Source organism: Lactuca saligna, chromosome 5 (assembly GCF_052625555.1).
Source record: "Lactuca saligna cultivar CGN05327 chromosome 5, ASM5262555v1, whole genome shotgun sequence".
NCBI classification, from domain to species: domain Eukaryota; kingdom Viridiplantae; phylum Streptophyta; class Magnoliopsida; order Asterales; family Asteraceae; genus Lactuca; species Lactuca saligna.
Window position 1 is genome coordinate 264,152,661 of NC_136421.1, and position 24,850 is coordinate 264,177,510.

The 24,850-nt window shown below is 37.2% G+C and overlaps 1 non-coding gene and 1 pseudogene across 1 annotated transcript; both read left to right on the forward strand.

The window, feature by feature from the left end:
- LOC145046618 (glutamate--cysteine ligase, chloroplastic-like) overlaps window positions 1-24,540 on the forward strand; it is a 38,167-nt pseudogene extending 13,627 nt beyond the window's left edge.
- On the forward strand, window positions 16,679-16,788 carry LOC144999136 (small nucleolar RNA R71). The gene has a single exon (XR_013660657.1). It is a non-coding gene; the product is annotated as a small nucleolar RNA R71 (small nucleolar RNA).
- Window positions 24,541-24,850: the final 310 nt, after the last annotated feature.

The following is a 24,850-nucleotide window of genomic DNA, read 5'->3' on the forward strand; positions in this document are numbered from 1 at the left end:
ATAGGATGATAGTTGGACTCTAGATCTAATTTACAAACTATGATTTAGACCTAATCAAGCACGTAAGCCGAACCAACCCTATTGCCACCTTGAATACCCATAGATACACACGAAGAATCTCTGCCATGCACAAATTTGGGAATTCCTAACTCCATTTTTACTCGTCACAAAACCATAATTGATCGAGAATGATCCGATTCTACTTATACAAAACTAGTCTAAGAAAACATCCACAATTATCCCCAAGGTTACCGAAATCCGAACCTGATACGAATCAAAGTTCTATTCCATCATCAAGGGGAAACATACCCTAAATACTTGGGAAGCATAAACATACTACATAAAAGAAATTGGTGACGTGTTCCTAGCTTCTCAACTGTCGCCTCCTGAATTCCTTTGAAGGATTCACGCTCCCTAAGTGGTTCACCGATTAACGTCTGTCCGACCATTCTGGGAACCATAATCTGAACAGCAACAGACAAATCCTTAAGGCTAACGCTCAACCTGAAAATTCCAAATTCTCCCCCACTTAGAACACTAACCACTACTTATTGGTTAGAAGTCAAGTCGAGCATATTAGAAAGTCAATTCGGGGCATTATAATTCCCCCCACTTGAACTAGACATCATCCTCGAAGTCCGCTGTGGTGAACATTTCCGGATAGTACTCTCGCATCTCAGCCTCCGGCTCCCATGTCCACTCAGACCCTCTTCGGTGCTCCCACTACACCTTTACCAAAGGCATCTCCTTGTTCTGCAAAACCTTCACCTTCCTCTCCAGAATGGCCATGGGCCTCTCTACATAATTCAGGCGCTCATCAACCTGAATGTCATCCAATGATACTACTACCTCCTCGTCCAGGATGCAATTTCGCAATTGTGAAACGTGATAAGTGTTGTGGATCTGACTGAGCTCCTCAGGAAGATCTAGTTTGTAAGCTACCTTGCCAACCCTGGCAATGACCCTGAATGGACCGATGTATCAGGGACCCACTTTCCCCCTCTTCCTGAAGCGGATCACACCCTTTCAGGGTGAGACCTTCAAGAGTACCATGTCACCGACCTGAAACTCTAATCCTGATCGGTGCCGGTCGGTGTAGCTCTTCTATCTACTATGTGCAGTCTACAACCGCTATCTAATCTGCTGAATCTTCTCACTAGTTTACAAAACTACCTCTATCCCTCCCATCACTCTGTGACCAACCTCACCCCAACAGATCAGAGTACGACATCTCCGCCCGTCCAACAACTCAAAAGGTGGGGCACCAAAACTGGAATGATAGCTGTTGTTGTAGGAGAACTTTGCAAGGGGTAGGTGGGAATCCTAAATCCCACTGAAGTCGATAACACAAGTCCTCAACATGTCCTCAAGGGTCTGTATAGTCTGCTCACTCTGACCATCGGCCTACGGATGATAAGCTGTGCTAAAATGCAACCGCGTGCCCAGCTCCTTGTGGAACTTCTTCCAGAAGCGGAAAGTGAATCTAACATCTCGATTGGAATCAATTGAGACTGGAACTCCGTGGCGAGCAACGATCTCACGTACATACATGTCGGCCAACTTCTCGGCTGACGATCTCTCCCATATGGCCAGGAAATGGGCACTCTTAGTCAATCGATTTACGATGACCCATATAGCATCAAATCCTTTCGCCATCCTCAATAACTTGGTAATGAAGTCCATCGTGATCTGTTCTTATTTACACATGGGAATCTCTAGAGGCGGAAGCTTGCCATATGGCCTCTGATGCTCTACCTTAACTATCCTACAGGTCAAACACCTCTCGACGTACCAAGCGATTTCTCGCTTCATGCACGACCACCAACAGCTCAAACTCATATCCCGATACATCTTGGTGGCTCCTGGGTGAATAGAGAAGCGAGACTTGTGAGCCTCCTCCATAACCGTCTGCCTGACCACACCAAAAAAACAGAATCACAAATCGCACACTGCAACCTATAATTCTTTTATTGACAAGATATTAGGTGCTCCTTCAAGAGAAAATCATTTTGGTAACAAATTCCCAGGGATATAATGAAAAATGCGATGTAAACTGGGAGATGAACCCTTTTAGTATTGACAAGGAAATGCTTCCTGTACCCCTAGGACCAACATACATATAAAAGCCGGCTTATAAGTACGAACACTCATACCTGGACCAATCAGCCTCGGGGTAGAATACCAGGCATACCTATGATGGGTCGAGTCATCCTCAGGATGGAGTACCCACGTATCCTGCACATGTTTGGCCTAATCAATCCTCGGGTTGGAATACCAAACACGTCAGGTCCAATAAATCAAAGGGTCTGGTCATCCTCGGGAGGGAATACCCTAGATCAGAATACCACTATATACGAAACTCCTGTATAAACTCATAACTTGAGGTTCAAGGACCTAACCTTGTATTTCGCACCAAAATCTTCTGATTCCTCGTAGCCGATTACGGCTTGCCCGAACCTCAACAATGTGTCCATTCCAAAAGTGCTCCAACAGAAGAAATGAACTACTAAGATCACTAGGCCCATAGCCTATGACTGGAATACCCTTACAAGGTCCTCATCATAGGTCTGGATTGCCTCTGAGCCTACAACATGAGTCTGGTATGCCCTACCTAGCCCTCAGCTCAAGACTGGAATTCTCTTGATAAACTATCACCATTGTCCAAAAGAAAAGGCCTAACCAATTTCCTTCACAACACCGACCAACACCACGATGCTGAAATCCCACCATGCACGATTCACATATAGAACAAGTTTCTACTTAATAAATATCTTACAAAACTATGGTTGCACATGAACCTAGAATAGGATGATAGTTGGACTCTAGATCTAATTTACAAACTATGATTTAGACCTAATCAAGCTCGTAAGCCGAACCAACCCTATTGCCACCTTGAATACCCACAAATACACACGAAGAATCTCTGCCATGCACAAATTTGGGAATTCCTAACTCCATTTTTACTCATCAAAAAACCCATACTTGATCGAGAATGATGCGATTGTACTAATACAAAACTAGTCTAAGAAAACATCCATAATTATCCCCAAGGTTACCGAAATCCAAGCCTGATACGAATCAAAGTTGTATTCCATAATCACGGGGAAACATACCCTAAATACTTTGGAAGCATAAACATACTACATAAGGGAAATAGATGATGTGTTCCTAGCTTCTCAACTGTCGCCTCTTGAATTCCTTTGAAGGATTCATGCTCCTTAAGAGGTTAATCGATTAACGTCTGTCCGACCATTCTGGGAACCATAATCTGAACAGCAACAAACAAATCCTTCAGGCTGACGCTCAACCTGAAAATTTCGAATTCTCCCCCACTTAGAACACTAACCACTACTTATTGGTTAGAAGTCAAGCCGAGCATATCAGAAAGTCAATTCGGGATATAACTTACCCAATACCACAACAATCCAACACAATACACTTTCCCAATATCGCCCCTGAAGGATACAGGAGATGTCATACTCTCAAGAGTATTCGAAGAAGTCCTGGCTTCTTCCTACTAGGTTACCCTGACCCTCCTGAGGTTATGCAAGAAAACTCCCCCTTCGATCCTAGGTGACCTGAACTGATCCTTGTTTGCACTCCAACTGATAATCTAAAACCCGACCTACCCAAGGATATGTTACATACTTTCCTCAAAAAATGCTCACGCCACATCAACTCACTTGGGCTTACCAGTGCGAAAATACTGTTGCCAACTTCTGCAACCAATGGACCCTAAGCTGGAAATACCACCTGACCTTGGGTCACAAGCCTGTTCACTCCTGTGATCTTGGAAGAACTGAAAGGGTACCACCCTTTCCATAGATGATAAAATTCCAATCCATCAATCAACCATATACTTCCTACTGTCTAATGAAACCATGAACTCTATCTACCTACAATCATTTGATAATAAAATTCTCTTGACACCTCCAATGACCTAATGACTCAAGAAGCTCCGCAACCCATAGATTAGACAAAACATGCAACTACCCCGAAATTACTGCTTATCCACACTCAACAACATTCCGAGACAAAATAATTACCTATAAAAGACGATTTGACCACGATATTTTAAAAGAATAGGACTTCCAATTACATACCAGAGACTTCTTGCGGCTCAACTTTCACCTCCTAAGGAACGATGACCGCTGGAATCTGTATTCCTTCCGCCCTCAACGTAGGACAGCTGGACCTAAAATGACCTACCTAATGACAGAGAAAGCATATATGATCCTTCTGGAAATCCCATTGTAGATGTCCACTCTCCCCGAACTTGTAGCACCTGAATTTGTGACAAGCAAATCCGTGGGTCCCCTACACTTGCGACACACCTTCTAACCCTCTTGACTTCCAGTACCCAGGTCAACAGTATCCAACTCTTCATCCTCTATTGAGAAGTCGCTCCTCCTCTTTCCTAGTTGTGACCCCACCACTGACACTCCCCCAGTAGTCATCCCGATAGAAACATCTCTTACAGATTGCAAGGCTACAACCTGCTCCTCGAACTTAGCAATCCCCCTAGCGGTGACGCGATCCACGATACCCAACGATTCTTCTCGAAAAATCTAAGAAACCTTCACGGAAATCATCCCCTATATCTGATCAACAGACAATACCGGCCTATCCCGGCCACTCGCTCCTAATCCTGATCTGGATCCCGCTTCAAATCAATTCACCATCACCATATTGAACATATACCAGGAAGATATCAGAGAATCCGCATAAACGATAGGGAACCTAATCCCAACCAAACCCTAGGGGTTGTGACTTCCTTGCTACACATATGGGTCATGTGCTTTCAGTAGTACGGGCCAATACTACCTTCCACACCTACCCATATTTTTGTCAAGTGTCATCACAACGCCCTAACAATATATATACAAACATAGTGAGCACTTAATACTCACTCCTAGATGAATGCTAAATATCTCATACTGGCCTACCGACCTCGCACAACCCACCCATCGACCAACTGCCACACGACCCTCCATTGGTGCTAGTTAACTATTGCATGAATATAATCACATGCTGCAAGACATAAACAATCTTAGACTAAATGATTTAATCCTACAACGGTTGTACTCAAACAAGAGCTGCACAATAGGACCAAATCCCTTACCCTAAGACCTTTTAACAAATGTAGCATATTACTTAGAGTATTCACCCAATAGTTAGTTCACACACGAAAGATTCATAAAATAATCAATGAGGTACTCTACATAAGATAATGCATCAAAGATCAGGAAATTCTATCATATGATTCCTGAGGATCACTATCTTAGTACTAGCATGCTATTCTAACATATCACAATATCAAATAACCGTATGGTATTTTGGGGTATACTTGGCTCCAGCTAATCGTACACCCTGCATCCTCCTTTGATATTTTGAAAACCTTTTTGAAAATCTTTTCCTTAGTTTGAGACTGGATTCACACAAGTTTTCCTCCAATTCACTGAAACCAAAGCTATAATACCAACTTGTGACATCCATAGAAATCATGCCAAATTTAAACATTTCAAAACCATTAATCATTACAAAACTTGTTTTCAAAATAGTATAATATCAAAGTATCTCCGAAAGAAGTTATAAATATGAGGAGCTGTACCATCACCCCTTTACCTTCCCGTGATCATCTTATGTACCTGAAATAATAACTAAAACTGTAAGCCCAATGCTTAGTGAGTTCCCCCAAAATACCAATACACTACAAATAAGACATATACAAATAACAACATGTACTGGGTCCACAGCTTTACAGACTGGATTACCCCTAGCCCACATTGTGAGTTTGGATTTCCTTCCGACATCAACTCGTGTCTCGAATGCCCCTGAGCCTATAGTACAAGTCTAGCATGCCCTACCCGACCCTCAACTCGTATTTGGAATGCTCACGAGTCCTCAGGATGAGTTTGGCATGCCCCACGTGGCCCTCAGCTCATATCTGGAATACTCATGAGTCCTTAGTATTATTCTGACATGCCCCACCTGGCCCTCAGCTCATATCTAGAATACTCTAGGGTTTGTTGGCTACTATACGGAGTACTACAACCTCAACCCAACCCACATAATATGTTGACATATAACATAGATAATGCACATATAGACTATTAGGTAATAACATAGGTAATCCTACTGGTCTACGAAACTGGCATAACAACTAGCATGCATAACTAACTCATACTCAACATAATACCAACTGCTAGGATATCATATCCAATGGGTTGGTATTGGTGCCTTCGACCCCTTAGAATAGTGAGGATAACTCACCTCTCAACTGTTGAATCGAAGTGATAAACTCAAATTCTTGAACCACGACCACAAACTCAACCACCTATATTTACCATAAGACCATTTCCATAAATTTCCAATTTACCACAATACCCAGAAGTCAACTAGTCAACCCTTGGTCAAAGTCCAAGTCAATGGTCAAGGTCAATAGTCCATGTTGACCTGACTCATCGAGTGCAGTTTACCGACTCGTCGAGTCCTTCCTTAACTCGAGAAGTCATGAAATCCCCAATTGACTCGTCGAGTTTCCTTGCAACTCGCCGATTTCATGCATCCTAATGACTTGTCGAGTCCATGCATAAATACTTACATGATAATATTCATCGAACTCACCAAGTTGGCCATGAAACTCGTCGATTCCCTTCAGTCCTTTCTCCATTTAGATGCTTTTTAAGCCACTCCAAAACTCCATATTGCAGATAAAGCTTCCCAAGGCATGTTTATCACGTAAAGTTGCAAACATTACGTGTATATACGGTTCTAAAGGCTTAGAATGTCAAATCCAAGCTTACAATGGGGTTTAACTCATAAGGGAAGGTTCATACTTGCTAAAGCTGATGAATTTATAGCTATAGAGACCAAGATAAGCTCAGAACTGAAATTGCAACTTCTGATCCTAGGTCACACTCGAAAGTGGTTAAGATATATACTAGAAAAGGCTAAATCTTCAACATAAAGAGATCTAGAAAAAGGGAAGGTCAACGTAACGACCAGTTCCCTTCAAACCGATGCCAAAAAGTAGAAGAGTTAGATCCACCAGCCCCTCTATACACAAGTCCTCTTATACTCTGAGTCTTCTTCTTGCAAATCAATTTCCAAGTTTAAAAATCCTACAAAATGGAGCACACACACGAATTAGGGTTTTTGGACTCACAAGGGGCTGTAAGGGGAGGCTAAGGGGGCAAAGGATCCCTTAAATAGGGTGCAAAACCCCGAAAATTAGGGTTTTGTCCTTCAGTTCCAACTAGTCGAGTTGTGTCCCCCGACTCGTCGAGTTGTTTACTTAAACACGTGGCCAAAACATTCGTACTTGACGAGTCTGGACACACAACTTGCCGAGTAGACCTTTCAATATGAAAAATAAAGCGGTGAAATTAATACCTGAGAGTCGGGGCATTACAGTAGGCTGAATAATAAATTTGAAAAATATATTTTATATATGTAATGTAATTTACTTATTTGTTTGTGTGTGTTGCATGCATTGCATACAGGACTTCCTGAAAGGAAATTTGGTCAAATTCTAGGAGAATATCCAACTTTGAATGATTGGGAGAATCACCTCATAATAATATTTCCTAAGGTACATTTGATGCGAAAATTCATAAGCACTAGTTAATCCTACTAACGTGACTAATTATTTCCTAAGGCAGTGTACCTTGTTGAAGATAGTATAGTACACTAGATAGGTATCGAACATAGGGAATAGTGTTTTAGCTAATTTTTATCTACTACTAATTAATTACTAATAAAATGGAAAAGGGTTTTGTCTCTAGTTTTGCAAGACTAGAAACTTGATTTACCAAATTAACTAAGTATTAAGTAATTAAGCTAACACTAAAACTAAGCTAGGAACACGAAGATTAATTAACCAATGTAATTAAGGTACTTTTGTTTAGCTTCATCTTTATTTTTTATTATGGTTGATTCTTGGAAGTGCAATGTATTATAGTTTAATTGGTTACCGATTCCTATAATGACCAAATTCATGTTCACTCCTTTAATCCTTTAGCAAACAAGCTCATTCATACGGTGATCAGGCGGACAAATTAACAAGTTTACTAGTGTTTGGTTCGAGTTGATTAGACTTATAGTTAAGTGATCAAATTGGTCGTTTAAATCAATTCTATATATGATTTGTCGTCATATATTAGCTCCTACATCTTTTTACCCACTTTCCTACTTAACCCTAGCTTTCGTTCAAAACTCTAGTCCTACAGTTTTGTTGATCACAATATTATAAGATTCAAATTTAGCTAAGAAAGATGGTCATGTAAACTTAATTAAATTCACCAATAAGTAAAGAGAAGTAGTTATCAAAAGTATGTGAGGTTTTTTAATAGGATAGATCAACCAATAGCCAATATTAACTAAATCCATTCCATAAATCAACTCATAATTTAGCAAATAATGCCAGGCTAAATGAAAGTTATGAGATTTAGCTCATGATTTCAGCAATTAATGATATAAAAATGAAATTCAATAGCATAGTCATGATTAAACTCAAGAGAAAGTTGTAATGAGATGTGTTATTGCCTTGATGTCTTCAATTCCCAAGCTTCAATTAGTATCTTCACTTCCAAGCCTTAGTTCTGCACTTTGGTTTTTAAAATTTGTTAGAAAATTCAGCCAAAAATTCTCCCATTCGTAGAAGAATGAGTTGTATTTATACTTTTCCCGAAATCAGAGCACCACGAAAGTCGTAAGGCCACCACGATGTGGTCTTTGTGTTTATCCTTTGTTCAACAAGTCTTCGAAATCAATCGAGAATCTTCAAGGCACCATGTCATATTAGGACTACAATGGCGTGTTGAGTGTATTTTTTTTTTCATTTTTTAAACATTGGTTCAAACTCTTAGCTTACGGCATCCAGCTTCCAACTTCCAGCTTCCTTTTTTTATCTAAGCATATCTTTTATCCCTACAATACAATTCATAACAAATAAAGTACCTTTTGTTCTATTAAGGGCATAAAGTAATTAAAAGTATTAAGATATGATGTATAATTATGTGAATAGATATGCTCATATTAAAATACCCCATACTTGTTCTTTTCTTTCCCCCAAGCAAATTGATTTTTATTTACCAAAAATGTACAAAACAATCCATTTCAAACCCAACCATTATCCCAAGACTGCACTGTACGTATTTATGTCTATAATTCCTAAGACCTTCCCAATCCTAAATACTCACAATCCTTATCAACCTTTACCCCTTAACTTATACGACACTCATTTTTGCAACCCTCCGAATCAATCCCCAGAAATCTTCATTAACCTCAATATATTTTTGGCTAAACAACCAAGCATACATAAATTATAGAAATTACAACTTTGATACCACAATGGAGCTCTTTGAATTCTTCACTTTCTTTGTTTGATTTTTGGTATCTTCAACCTTTTGGATTTCTTCAGAATTTAGATCTTTGAATTTCATACTTTGAATGCTCCAAAATTCTTTAACTTTTTGGTAATTTTTCTCTCATTTTTTACATGTAACTCACCTTTTTTCTTCACTCAAATCCTCCATGCTTAAACAAGGAGCTTAACTTCAACCTTGATTGGTTAAGGTATTAGTCCAAGTGAAATGACTACCTAAGCTCTCTTGGATAGATTTCAGGTTTAAGCTGCAGAATATATTATGCCATATAAGCTACCAGATTACATTTCATACCTCATGAATTTTCACTAGGAAATGGGAAGCCACAAATACATTATAACATATGTTAGCTTGGATAAACATTTGGGTGCTCTTCAGATCATCCCATCCTATACTAGAAAAAATTTTAATTAACTAAGTTTCCAAGGTTAAGTTTATATGAATGCAAATTTTGAAACTAGAAATGCAAAAAAATAAATAAATAAATAAATAAATAAATAAATAAAAATTAAAAATTAAAAATTAAAAATCAAATGCTTTCTCTCTAATGCAATAAAAATCAAATGCTTTCTCTCTAGTGCAATATACCCCTTATCCCACACTTATTCTATGCAATACCCTCATTGCATATTATGCAAAAATATATAATTAAAAAGAGGGAGAAAAAGGAACAAACTCCTCTAGGATAGAAGATGCATCTCGAATCGTGTATAGGAGTGCAAGTTTGCTCCAAAGTGTGGAAACGGAAGTGGTTGACCGCTACGTGATGGTATGTAGAATGGCAACCTTCTTATGTGATGAAAAACTCCCCCACGACATAGGAAAATGTCAACCATGTTATGGTAACCAGGATGATACTTCGGCATTGCACCAAAATAAAACTACACGGTGTGGGAACAGCGCATCTGTACAATGGGAATCAATTTGAAACGCCACTCTTTGAAATAATAATCTCTATTATTATCGGTAGACACTTAGACTTTACAATGTACATAAGTAGACTCGAAAAACGGACTTGAAAAAGCACCACCTCGTGGTGAAATGGAACACAACGTGGTGGCTTCATTAGAAAAAAATTTGTGTTCTAACTGCGACAACACGACCTGTTGTCTATTACCACATCGTGTTGGTTGTAAAATCGTGCAAAACTATGGAAAATGATCAAATTCATGAACTAGTCTTGAGCACCAGCTACTAAACATATTACTTGGACATGACACTTCACTTTTTGATGTAAACGAACACCCGAAAATGCTCTAACCTCGCCTTTCTCACTATTTTCTAATCTTTCTCTATAAAGAACCTCCTTTTGCAAAAAATACCCTCACTCGGACTCAAAAAATTCCGTGAATCTAAAGAAAAGTAACGAAACTAGGAAACATAGTTAGACAATCCAAAATAAAGATAAGTATCCAACAAACAAAAAGAAACGAACAGTCACAAAAAAAAAGAAAAACATAAAAGAAACAAGTCTTGAATCCACTTAAAGAAAAGCATAAAAACTCTCAATCTTCATCCTCTTCATCACCATCTCCTCCTCCACTTCCTCCAGCTCCACCTTGTTGTTCTCTACATAATTCCTCCTAGCTTGGTATGTAAGGGTATGACTCGGGGAAATGAGTGGGTCATGTGACATGCATTTGCGCCATAAGATGATCTAGACTCATATTGATGTAGTTGGAACCCCTTGCCAAATTGTCTTCAAATCTTCTTTGCACAACACTATAAGGGTCCATGGGCCACTCATCCTTGGTCGGTACCACTGGCAGCTCATCTCCTTTGGGTCCCCTTCCTCTTTGCCTCACCCCCTCCCACGTCGATTTCAGGGAGTGTCATCAAGAATACCAAAATGACCCATCCCATGATCTACAATAATAGTTTCCTTTTATAAAGGAGAGTAGAGAATGGTTTCTGTTGCTCCACAGTCAAAAGCACGACATCACATTTACCAAAAGCTCCAAACGAATATGCAAGTCGTGTAATCAGCATGCCACCATAGAGAGGAGACCCTCGCCTATCCTTTCCCGTCCATTCCACAAGAAATATCACCAAAAGGAAGGGTAAGTCCACATAAGCATCGAGAGATATAAGAGCCCGTAAGAAAAATACACCCATAGTGGGGTACTTTTCCCCCTCCTGGTGCTGATTGATGGTGTTTGTGATGAGGCGGTTCAATAGGCGATGAATAGGAGAGCGAATGCCACTCTCTTATGCAGTTCCTTTTTCATAAGCTCCATTTGAAATATCGTTCAAGTGTGCTTCCGCCTTAAACCCCTCTGTAATCCGCACACAACAACCAATATATTGAAGATAAGATTTAGAATGGACCTCAGACGGAAGATAGATCTATGTCGTTAAAGCGAAATCAGCAAGGCTAAGGGCGCACCTTTCTCCATAAAGGCAGAAAGTAAGGTTGTTTTCATCATAAATACCATCCTTCCTCCTAAAAGACATAGTGGCTAAGAAATCGAGGACCAATTCCTTGTAGACGATATCTTGAATTTGGAAAATGTGTCTCCAACCCATGCAAACAAATCTCCCTTTAACTTTATCAAATGACTTGTCTAGATAAGGCTCAATTCCTTCCATCAATTCATTTTGACCAATCCAATGCCAATCCATTACCATAGGCACATGAACTCTCCTTTGTTTCAGCCATTCCAGCTTTGCATTCCATCTTGCAAGAATTGTAGGACCAACATTCCTCGGAAAAGTGTACTATGGGAAGTTGGGTTGACTCCGAGTTTGGTTGCATCATGAACAGCTAGCCATGGCTTCAAAATAACCAAGAACAACACACAAAGAAACCATGTGGAAGATTAAAATCATAACAAAACAGATTAAGTCTTAAAAATCTTCACCATGATGAGGACCACGATGTGTCGTCGTGGTCGACGAACTATCGGTCTCCCTAGGTAGTGTAGATCATGAATTTGCACATAATCAACTCAAATCAACTTCAGGTTTTGTTCTAGGAATGTAAATTAGTAGAATAGCAACAAACTCAAACGAAAAACATCAATAAGTGGGACCGATTTTTGCAAAAATCAAAACCCTATATCTCAAATTTGGCCCCAAATCTTTTGTAATTAGAAAATGTACACCATATACTAGTATATATTCGATTATTAGCAAGGAAATCACACAAAAATCATACCTTTTTGTTGAAAACGTAAAGAAATCAATGGTAGAAGAGGGTGTTCTTTGTGGGGGAGGCTGGCACGACGAGAGAGAAAGGTGGGAAGTAAAAAGTAAGAAATGTTTAGACTGTGAATCAATCCCTAAATTGACCGAGTTAAAACCTTCACAACATCGTGGTGAGGGCACCATGTCGTTGTGTCATATGAAAAATGTAATTATGTTTTCTGATGATTTGCCAACTCGTGGTGATAAGAAAAAGTTTCATTATGGTTAAATTTTTAAAATCATCCATCCCACACTCGTTTTATGCCATTCCCCACTTCGAATTCCATAAAAATTAGAAGAATCAGAGAGTAAAAATAAGAAAAAATAGACAAAAGTAAAAAAATAAATAAAAGGAAAGAATATGCAAACTCAAAATCACAGGTTGCTTTCTACATGCGCTTCTTTTTGGGGAGTCATAAGCTGGACTCCTTCCTGTTTACGTTGATTCAGCTAGTGAATGTTCCAATGTTTCCCTTTCTCTTTATTCAATTGGCATACCTTCCTCATAATGCTTTACTCTATTTCCATTCACTTTGAAGGGAGTTCCATTTCTTGATATTAGCTTAATGGTACCTTGTGGAAAAACTTGTTTGATAACGTAAGGTCCATCCCACCAGGTTTGTAATTTTCCAGGAAAAAGCTTTAACTTTAATTTAAAAGTAACACTTTTTGACCTTTATGGAAATCCTTTCGCCTTTTTAACCTTCCATCATGCCATTTCTTCGTTTTATCCGTATAAATTAATGAAGTATTTTATGCTTCATTCCTCAATTCCTCAAGCACATTTATTTGCATCAAGTTATTGGTGCGAAGTTTGGCCAAATCAAAGTTACAAGTCTTCAAAGCCCAAAATGCTTTATGTTCAATTTCAACCGATAAGTGGCAATTTTTTCCATATACCAACCTATATGGTGTAGTACCAATAAGTGTTTTAAAAGTCGTGAAAAATGCCCAAAGTGCATCATCAAGCTTTTCCGAACACTTCTTTCTATCACCGCCAACCGATCACTCCAATATTAGTTTTAATGCCCGATTTGTAACCTCGGTTTGCCCACTTGTTTGTGGATGATAGGATGTCGAAAATCTATGGTGTACACCATATTTTTGTAACACCTTAGCTAATTGATCATTTGCGAAGCAAGTACCTCGATCACTAATAAGAGCCTTTGGGATGCCAAATCTTGAGAATAGCTTTTTAAGAAAACGAACCACTACTCGAGCAACCTTAGTAGGTAATGCTTGTGCCTCCACCCATTTAGAAATGTCGTCAACTGCCACTAATATATACTTATTCCCTTTTGAAATTGGAAAATGTCCCATGAAGTCAATTCCCTAAACATCGAATATCTCACAAACTTGGATGCTATTTTGGGGCATCTCGCTTGGGGATGAAATTTTTCCCGATCTCTGACAAGAATCACACTCTTTAAAAAATTTAGTAGCATCCTTGAAAATAGTGGGCCAGTAAAACCCAATATTAAAGACCTTTTTCTTCGTGTATTGTGCTCCATGGTGTTCTTCAGTGGGCCCGTTATGGCAATGCTTCAAGATTTCAAGACTTTCTTTCCCAAACACACATCTTCTTATTATTCTGTCGGCGCAACTTCGAAAGAGGTATGGCTCATCCTAAATGTAATATTTGACTTTAGAAAATAGTTTCTTCTTTTGTTGACATGTCAAGTATTTTGGAAGATAATCACTTGATAAATATTTAGCTACGTCTACATACCAAGGTACTTCTTCTGCTATAACCATAAGATATTCCTTGGGAAAATCATCTCCAATCTTGTTTTCTTCTAAATTCGGGTTTTCAAGTCTTAATACGTGATCGGTAACCACGTTCTCCATTCCTTTTTTTTATCTCTAATTTCAATGTCAAATTCTTGTAAAATCAATACCCAATGTATCAGTATTGGTTTAGCATCCTGTTTAGCAGAGAGATACTTAAGGGCATAATGGTCGGTAAAACAATTGTCATGGAAAAAACTAAATATGGACGGAATTTATCAAAACCATAAAGCACCGCGAGCTGCTCCTTCTCTGTTGTAGTGTATTTTTCTTGAGTCGGGTTTAAAGTTTTTCTTGCCTAATAAATAGGTTGAAAATGGTTGTCAACACTTTTTCCCAAACCAGCTCCCACTGCATAATCACGAGCATCGCATATTAGCTTAAAAGGAAGACTCCAATTCGGGGATATCATAATAGGGGTACTAGTCAACCTTTCCTTCAATAATTGAAAGGCTTCATGACATTCCTCAAAAAAGTCAAACGAGGCATCCTTCAAAAGAATGAGTCAATGTCCTTGTAATCTTCAAAAAATCCTTGATGAATCAGCGGTAGAATTTTCTATGGCCTTGAAAGCTCCTCACTCCTTTTACATTATTCGAATGTGGTAATTTAGCTATTGTGTCAACTTTTGCTCGATCCACCTCTATCCCTAATTTTGAGACTTTGTGTTCTAACACAATTCCTTCCCTTACCATGAAGTCACACTTCTCCCAATTTAGGACTAGGTTGGTCTTCTCACATCTTGCTAGCATTAGGTCTAAATTGGACAAACAATCTTCTAAAGAGGACCCAAAAGCCGAGAAGTCATCCATAAGAACCTCTATAAATTTCTCGATCATGTCATGGAATATAGCCATGATGCACCTTTGGTAAGTAGCTGGTGTGTTGCATAACTCCTATGGCATGCGTCAATATGCTAAAGTCCCACTTGGGCAAGTGAAAGTGGTCTTTTCTTGGTCTTGTGGGTCAATTGGAATTTGAAAATACCCTGAAAAACCATATAGAAAACAATAGTAAATATGATCAGATAGCCTTTCAAGCATTTGATTGTTAAATGGTAAAGGAAAGTGATCTTTGCATGTAAGATCATTAAGCTTTCGATTGTCGATGCAAACGCGCCACCCGGTTACCATTTTTGTTGGGATTAACTCATTGTCTTCGTTGGTAACCACTGTAATTCCTCTTTTCTTTGGCACTACGTGTACCAGACTTACCCACGGGCTATCGGATATTGAATATATGATGTCAGCATCTAAAAGTTTGAACACTTCTTTTTTCACTACTTCTTACATTTTTGGGTTGATCCTTCTCTGACATTGTACTATGGGCTTAGCTCCTTCTTTTAGATTGATCTTATGTGAACAATAGGTGGGACTAATTCCCTTGATATCGGTTATCTTCCATGCTATTGTGCTTTGTCTTTTCTTCAATACTTCAAATAGGCTTTCCTTTTCATGTTTGGTTAGATTGGATGCTATAATAACTGGCTTTTGTTGTCCTTCTTCCAAAATCGCATACTCCAAATGTTCGGGAAAAATCTTCAGCTCATTTTTTGGCTTTTTGTTAGTCACCACGATATGGGCATCCTTCCAAGTCGTGTTATCGCATCTTTTAATATCAGATCATGGAAAAAATGTTGACCACAACGTGTTGACATTGCCACGTCGTGTTGTTTCTTCTATCTCCTTTTTCAATTCATTGTACTCGCTTTCCTCCAATAGCTTCTAGAATTCTTGTATATCAAGCTCGACATCAAAGTTACCTTCTCCTAGCACCGTATATCCCTTGGTCTTTTTTCTTTCCACCCTTGTAGGTCTTTTTCAAGTACATCATCAATAACATCCAATGAGAAAGCCATGCCATCACTTGTTCTTGAATGTTGAATGTATCTATTCACTCCAAAAGTGACTACTTCTTCTCTAATCTTCATCAAATCGATCACAACTCGAGCAGAGTGCTTGAACCTTTCGATTTCCATTTTCCTCAAGATCATAGTCTTTTGTCAAATGTAGCCCGTTACTGTTTTCACACCCAAATATCATTGCATGGATTGTTTGATCCATCTTATTCATCCTCCTATCCATGTTTTGCAACATTGCCAAAACAACTGACATGTCTTCCGAAGCAGCATTAACCGATCCTCTTGTTATATCATTTTGCGGGTTATGATATTCTCTAGAATGTTTAGAGAATTCTTCAATGAGCCCCATGATTTCCACAGGATTTTTCTTCATTAAGGGACCTTGAGAGTCAAGGAGTTGCCTTGTTGTGACGTTCACCCCTTGTAAAAGATAGAAACTTCTTATTGCATATTTAGGTCATTTTTAGGGCAATTTCGAAGTTGACCCTTGTAGCGTTCCCATGCTTCATACAACGACTCCCCCATTTGTTGTTTAAAGTTAGAAATGGACTTTTTTTTTAACTTAGTGACCTTAGACGGTGGGCAAAATTGTTAAAAAAAACCCTTCACACATTTGTGCCCATGTAGTTATCGCTCCCGGTGGTAGCGCATTTAGCCAATCCTTGGTAGCTCCCTTGAAAGTGACAAGGAGCATCCTCAACAACACCGTTTCTCGTGGAGCATTTGGAATATTAAAGTAGTCGGCGATTTCGTTCACTTCATCAAGATGCTTGTAAGCATCTTAATGATCCTTTCCGGAGAAATGAATATCTTTTAGTGCAGCAAGGATGTGCCCCTTGAGTTCAAATGTGGCAGTGGCAAGTATGGTGGGTTGCACAAGGCCCAATCTGGTATCATCACGAATTCTCTTTTTGTACGCCTCCATGGAAATGTGAGCAATGTCCGCCATGGTGTTGTCGTGTTCATTTTCTTGATTGCTACATTTTTCTTGATTCGTTATCGCTTTCTTGCATTTGTGATTGGTAAGTGCCTTCGTCTTTTGTTGAATTGTTGGATTCTCCCACTTGCTTTCCCTTCTTCTTAAAAACCGATTTGAGACTCTTGAAGGGTGACTTCTTATGTGTGTTTGAATGTTTTTTGGGTTTGTCCGTGTGTTTACGAAAAGCGGACTCTGGGTCTTCAAATGGTGGAATTAAAGGTGTGCAGGATACTCTGGTCATAAACTTATGCAAAGAAACAAAAAAAAAACGCGTAAAAAGAACAATAAAATGGAAAATAAAGGTTTATTATTACGACACCAGGGCCTGGTGATAATTACCACAACGTGGTGAGTCAAAAATAAGAAAGACCTAAAACGAAAAATTAAAAGCAATTAAACAGAAAAATTCTTAATAAAATAGCAGATTTAAAGTAACTATAACTGACCCGTTCCCCAGTAACGGTGCCAAAAACTTGATGCAAAATTTAATAAGCACTAGTTAATCCTACTAACGTGACTAATTATTTCCTAAGGCAGTGTACCTTGTTAAAGATTGTATAGCACACTAGACAAGTATCGAACACAAGAAACAGTGTTTTAGCTCATTTTTATATACTACCAATTAATTACTAAAAAAATGGAAAATGATTTTTTCTCTAGTTTTGCAAGACTAGAAACTTGATTTACCAAATTAACTAAATATTAACTAATTAAGCTAACACTAAAATAAGCAAGGAACACGAAGATTAATTAACCAATGTAATTAAGGTACTTTTGGTTAGCTTCAGCTTTATTTGTTATTATCGTTGATTCTTGTAAGTGCAATGGATTATAGTTTAATTGGTTACCGATTCCTATAATGACCAACTTCGCGTTCACTCCTTTAATCCTTTAGAAAACAAGCTCATTCATATGGTAATCAGGCGGACAAATTAACAAGTTTACTAGTGTTCGGTTCGAGTTGATTAGACTTATAATTAATTGATCAAATTGGTCGTTTGAATCAATTCTATATATGATTTGTCATCGTATATTATCTCCTACATTTTTTACCCACTTTCCTACTTAACCCTAGGTTTCAATCAAAAATCTAGTCCTACAATTTTGTTCGTCACAAGATTATAAGATTCAAATTTAACTAAGAAAAATGGTCATGACAACTTTATTAAATTCAGCAATAACTAAAGAGAAGTAGCTATCAAAAGTATGTGAGGTTCTTTAACAAGCTAGATCAAAAAATAACCAATATAAACTAATTCCAATCCATAAATGAACTCATAATTTAGCAAATAGTCCTAGGCTAAATGAAAGTCATGAGATTTAGCTCATGATTTCAGCAATTAAAGATATAAAAACGAAATTCAATAGCATAGCCATGATTAAACTAAAGAGAAAATCATAATGAGAAGTATTATTGCCTTGACGTCGTCAATTCCTATGCTTCAATTAGTATCTCACTTCCAAGCCTTAGTTTTGCTCTTTGGTCTTTGAAATTTTTCAGAAACTTCAGCCAAAAAGTCTCCCATTCATAGAAGAATTAGTTGCACTTATACTTTTCCTGAATTCATAGCACCACAACGTGGTCTTTGTATTAATCCCATGTTCCACAAGTCTTCGAAATCAATTAGGAATCTTCAGGTCACCACGTCGTGTAAGGACCACCACGACGTGCTGAGTGTATTTTTTCTTCATTTTCTAAACATTGGTTCAAACTTACGGTATCCAGATTCCAGCTTCCTTTTTGCTCCAAGCATATCTTTTATCCCTAAAATACAATTCATACCAAATTAAGTACCTTTTATTCTATTAAGGGCATAAAAGTAATTAAAAGTATTAAGATATGATGTATAATTATGTGAAGAGATATGCACATATCAAAGTTATATATATATATATATATATATATATATATATATATATATATATATATATATATATAAATCTATTGTTTTGTGATATAATATAATATTGGAATAGGATTTATTGGTGATTGAACAGGTGAGAGTTAAAAGATATTTGGAAATGAGGGGTGCTGATGGAGGACCATGGAGAAGGTTATGTGCGTTGCCTGCATTTTGGGAAGCTCATTCTCATTCATTCATTCTGTTCGTCATCTCATATCATATGTTGAAAATATGCAGCAAATGAGTAATAGTATTAGTATTTGTGTGTGTGTGTGTGTGTGTGTGTATATATATATATATATATATATATATATATATATATATATATATATATATATATATATATATATGTATATCTATTGTTGATGAAATAAAACGAGAACTAAAGCATAACAACTAGAAGGTTTACTAGGCTCTTTAAAGCTAATATGCTGCAATCTCTTTCCAACCTTGAAAAACAAAAATATTAGATTGAAAGTAACAGTATCTGCCCTTCTTTCTCTAATCCAAAAAGATACTTTTGTATTGTTTTACTTTTCATATGATAAGTCTACATGGAATTTTCACTAATGGTTGATGTTGTATGTGCAAAAAATAACTTAGAAAAGCACGTTCGCATTTGAAATTGATTTATAGGTTAGGTTTCTCTATCTAAAGTTGCATCCATCTCAGTTTCATTGCCATTTATATGGTCCTTGAAACATTAAAGAAAGTAGAAATTTTGAGAGGATTTGTAATGTGGGTAAATTCAGTGAAAATGATGTAAATTTCTTTACATAGCATTCCTGTTTTTTTCCAATTCTTTGGCATTTCGAACCCCGCAAAGCGGGGTTCTTCCGTAGTTTACATACTAAATTTAACAAATTTAGTGAAGGAATCCAATACAAAATATTTACCATGAATTCCAAAACATCGATGGTAATATTTTAGTGATTAGCGACAAAGATATACCGATATATATCTCACAAAATTGTTTTAGCGACAAATTTATAACGAGTAATTAGTGAAAATTTTCTCATGAATATTTGTGATACGTTTCCTACGGATTAACAACTTTTTACATCAGAAAAGGAATATCTTAGGAAGTGAAGAGGATAACTCACGAAACCACACACATACAAAGACACAATATTTAAATGGTTTGGTTTAGGTGACCTACGTCCATAGGCACGATGGAGTATTCTTATTCAAGAGTTCTCAAACAAAGATTACAAGTACAATTCAACTAAGATTCGACCTATTAACTAGAATTCAATTTGTCAATAAATAACTAGCAAACATCCCTATTGATGGACTAAAGATCAGACCTAATACTTTAATGGGCCAAGCTAATCAGTACATTCGTCCATGAAAGGTGGCAACCAATCACAAGTTTCCATACAGTTGTTTCTAGAATCTTCTATTCTTGACTTTGGAGAACACATTTGCACCAAATAGAGTACCCCAATGCTTTTTACGGACACTAGTGCTTTCAAATGCCCTGTTAGAAAGCTTCATTAGAAGGCTTTGTCAAAACAAGACTCCAACATGAACATACTTCAATGATCTTCTTATCACTAGATCACCTCCATGGTCTAAGTCTATGCATCCAACCAATTCACTATGTTGTATGTTAGCACCATTACACCAAACAAACATGAAACATTCCCTTCAAGTGTCGCGTGATCCACTTGACTACTTCCTAATGAGATTTTCTTGAATTACCATCAGGTTTTGTAACACTCTAAATTTTCAAATAAAATTTTCATTTTTAGCTCCACACAATATACAATTTATAAATGTTTCAAAATACAAACATACATTTTGTTTGTCACATATCCCAAAATCCTCAAATCATAAATCAACAAGCTAGTGTGTACAATCATGTCGACGCCTTCCTACGATCCTGAGATATACCTGAAACACATTTCACACAACACTGTAAGCACAAAGCTTAGTGAGTTCCCCAAAATACCATACAAAAATAGTTAGCCTCACATGACTATATCTCGATAAGGACCCTCCGGTCACGTGTCTCAATGAAAACCCTCTAGTCTCACGGTTTGGGTTGGACCCTCCAGTCCTATGTCTCAGTGAAGACCCTCCGGTCTCACGACTCAGTTTGGATCCTCTGGTCCTATCTCAATAAATGCATAGAATAATATAAAACATAAATCACGAAGACAAAATGCATAATATCACATATCTCAATACAAGTACATAAAACCTTCGGTCGATACCACACTAAGATCCTCTAGTCGCAATGTAATTACCACTCGGGTAAGTATAATGAGAAGACTTAGCTAGTAAGTAACGCAAGTATGTCTCACACTCAAACTGTCGGTCTAGACTCCACCTACATATATCGCAATCATCTCTAATTAACAATTTATATTAAAAACTCCAAAGATTTTAAGCTAACTCCTCAACTAAATCTCAGAAAAGGTGGAAGACCATTTTACTTCTCCATGGTCCCAAAGTCCACAACTTGACCAAACCGTAAAAAGTCAATGAAATTCAACACTCAAGTCAACAGTCACTGTTGAATCAACTCGCCAAGTGCATCTATGCGACTTGTTGAGTTTCTTTTGTTCTCAGAAAATTGGGAAAATTCTAGTCAACTTGCCAAGTTGTCTCACCAACTCGTCGAGTTTGTACAGTGTCCAGAATATCGGAGTAAACCCCAACCAACTCGTCGAGTTCCTTCAACTCTTTCTCTCATTCAGATGCTTTTAAGTAAGATTAAAGCCCCAAACTCTTGATCTAGCCTTCTACGTCTGACAAACCACTTAAAGCCGCAAGCTTTATGTCCATGCATGGCATTTAGGGACTGGCTAAAGCGCACACACAATTTACCACCATTACCTGCTTCTTAGTATCCTAAGGTTCTTACTGTTAGATTAGGTATCTGAGCCCATAACTATAATTGGTTTGTACATGACCCGATAGTAGCATGGTCCATTTGGGTTGTCTTCACCGGAGCAATTTGATAGGATTGATATTTGTGAAAGCGGTTATTTGTGATTTATTAATATATTATAAGAATAATATATTAATTAAGAAATTATATTATTTAATTGGTATTGATCAAGAATTAATTTGGAATTAATTTAGTGATCAAAAGATTCTAATTAAATTAACGGTGACTGAATATGTAAATCAACAATACATATAGTTTGAGCTAATGATCCATCATTTATTAGTAATAGACTAAGATTATGTGAGAGTTCATGAAGTTTTAGTCTAAATGAGTTATTGGATTAAAAGCCTACGTGAATGAATTAGGGTTTACAAGTGACCCTTGGGATTCTACACTATTAATGTAACCCCTAAGCCCTAAATTTGGATACAAGTGTGTTCTAAAAAGAAGCTAGCCGATTTTTGGTGCCTCTAAGATATCTCTCATTGTCCTCCATTGTTCTTGGTGTTTGTAACTTATTTGAGGCATCACATTTTAGGTGCTTAGCTCTTTTAAAGCCAAGTTCTACAAGCTACAACAAAGAGGTAATCATCTTAATTTTTTATGTTTCAATTATCAAATTTGTATGCTAGTTAACTTGAGAATATTTATATCCAAAGAATCTAGGATTGTATGTTCACCATAGGAATGTTATAGTGTTCAAAACCTATCACTGGTATCGAAGCCTAGGGTGTTTTCTGTTATATTGATGCATTTGTTAACTGTTCAAAGTTGAAGCAAATTGAAAACTGCACTCTGACTGTTGGACTCGACGAGCCTTATGAAGAATTCGACGAGTCCATGATGAACTCGAAGAGTCCATTACCAGACTCGATGAGTTAGACATTCTGTTGGCAGACTTTCGGGTTTTTTTTTGTCTGGATTGGATTAGGATCATTACCACAAACTGTTTTGTATCATAAAATCCGATTTTTTCTGATATGGTGGTGATTATCCTCACCCAACCAAAAGATAATTGTCCAAATTTTATGATAATTTCTAGTTGATATGATAAGCTAATTATTTGTATTATTTGATTTGAAATTATTATGCTATATGAGTTAAATTAGGCCATATTGGTAAATGATAAATTATTTGATTATTTTATTAGTTTAAATTTGATCTAATTGGTTTTGAAGAGTTACAAAACTTTCCCTCAAGTTATGGAAGTTGAAAAGTCTCATTTATGAAACATTAAATTCTAAAATTCAAGAGGTTTTGAAGAGTTTCAAAAAGTACCCTCAAGTTTTGGAAATTGTAAAGGCTCATTTATGAAACATTAATTTCTAAAGCCTAGAATTTTAAAAGTTTAAAATTCAACCATTATACTATTATAATATTAAAGGATTAATACTTATATATATATATATACATATATATATATATATATATATATATATATATATATATATATATATGTATGTATGTATGTATGTATGTATCTATGTATGTATGTATGTATGTATAAGACAATCAGTCTTACCGTTAGTAGGCCTCATTCATGAAGTTGGTCTATAAGGGGGTATAAGGAAATTTCCTTAAATGGCGATTGAATGGGTGTCCACTCTTATCTACCGCTTCCTTGACTGGTGGAGGTTTGTTAGCCGAATGGGTAGGATAGGACATTAATTCTCGTTAAAAAGTATAATGATAATTATAAAAGTAACTAAATGTTTTTATAAATTCCCAATATTAGTTACTATAGGAAAAATGTGAAATTGGTGCTATTCCATGAAATTGCACTTTGCACCTTGCCAAGTCGTTTGTGGAGCGTGTGTGGTTAACCCGCATACCAACTTGGACTAGCAAGGGTGGCAAATGGTAGCTTGATGTTTATCATAGATCAATAGAGTGTGTCTGGTTAACCGACACATTGATTAGGTAATAAATGGCAACGAGAGTACCAAGAAAATTTGCATGGTTATTCACACCTTGTTTGTGATCCTTGGTATCTTAGTCACAAACTTGAAGGGCATAATCTAGATTTAAACATGACATTGAAAAGTTCATTGAATCTCAAAAGAATATAGGAATTTCAATCCATTTAAAACTTAATCCTTAATTTCGTTTTTCATTGTGGAAATTGGTAAATCATCATTTACGTACCTTCCAATATTTTGCAATTGGATTACGCCATCCCTCTTCTAAATTGTGAAATATTGTGTTTTGGGTCCTAGAATTAATATTTCATTTGGGTGTTATATTAAGAAATATCTATCTAATGAAACTTGTCTTTTCTTTTTCAGATGTTTACCCTAAACGCTGCTGGCTCCAACCCTTCCGGCTCTTTTTCCCTCATGAACTTATGTGGGAGGGCGATTTTCAATGGGTCGAATTTCAATAACTGGATTCGAAACATTCGGATGGTCACTCGTTACGAGGATAAGGAATATGTCCTCAATAAAGAGCTAAAGGAGGCTGAGGAAGCTACTGCTACTCCTGAAGAAATTGTTGAATATAGCGCTCATGAGAAGGACGCAACAAAGTTGTCGTGAATCATGCTTGCCACTATGATAGCTAAACTCAAAAAGTCCTATGAGGACTACTATCCTTTTGAGATGCACCAAGACTTGATGGAAAGGTACCATCGAAGTGCTTGACAGGAAATGTATGAAATCATTGCATCCATGATAACAACAAAAATGAAGGATGGAGAGTCCATCACGACCCACTTACAAAAAATGCAAAGGTTTGTGGACTGTTTCCTAAAGTTAAATGTCAACTTCGATGAAGCATTGGCTATTGACATTATCCTGCACTCTTTGCCTCCTTGTTGTGATCAGTTTAGAATGACTTATCATATGA